The sequence below is a fragment of the Bombus impatiens genome, unplaced genomic scaffold (assembly GCF_000188095.3).
Source record: "Bombus impatiens unplaced genomic scaffold, BIMP_2.2 scf_0229, whole genome shotgun sequence".
In the NCBI taxonomy this organism is placed as follows: domain Eukaryota; kingdom Metazoa; phylum Arthropoda; class Insecta; order Hymenoptera; family Apidae; genus Bombus; species Bombus impatiens.
Genome location: NT_176648.1, coordinates 2,749 through 3,345, shown reverse-complemented (window position 1 = coordinate 3,345; position 597 = coordinate 2,749). Strand labels below are relative to the sequence as shown.

The window sequence follows — 597 nt, the reverse complement described above, 5'->3', positions numbered from 1 at the left end:
GTATCTATTTTCCTCCGATTTTAGAACTGTATTGCACGCTGTCCTAGAAAGCGGAGGGGGCGGGGGGGATTTTCAAATTCTTTAATTACCATCGTTGGTGTTGTAAATACGTAATCTCTCGAAGTAGTATTTATTACTCTTATGTAACCTTTTCCTTTATGATTCCTCACAACTGCATTACCAAAATAGATTCCCTTGTTCGGCTCGATTTTTGGAATAAATCCCTCTTTCATTTCTGGATTAGCGATATTAATAGCACACGTTATTGAACTTCGCTTCGGTATCATTACTTTTTCCTTAGTATCGGAGGGGATGTAAATATTTCCCCATCTGATATGTTTTCCCTCGTAATCTAGACGAGCCTTACAACCTGTAAAAAATTCGGATCCTAGGATTCCGTCTTGATCGATTAGCAATGAATCATCGACTACATGAAAAACAACCGGACGGCCCGCCACCTGTATTACCGTCTGCCCTAGGGAGACTAGGCTCGTTGCCGTAATTCCTCGCACTTCGATTGATTCCCTTTCGTCGATGATGGCTGAATCGAGCAAAGCAGGTTTCTTGATAATGTTAATTTCCGATCCAGAGTCTAAT

The 597-nt window shown here is 41.2% G+C and overlaps 1 protein-coding gene across 1 annotated transcript in view; it reads right to left on the bottom strand.

The window, feature by feature from the left end:
- Positions 1–597, bottom strand: part of LOC117151485 — a gene marked incomplete in the record, with an annotated part of 2,476 nt that continues 1,879 nt past the window's right edge. The window contains 1 exon segment of the mRNA XM_033320043.1: positions 1–597.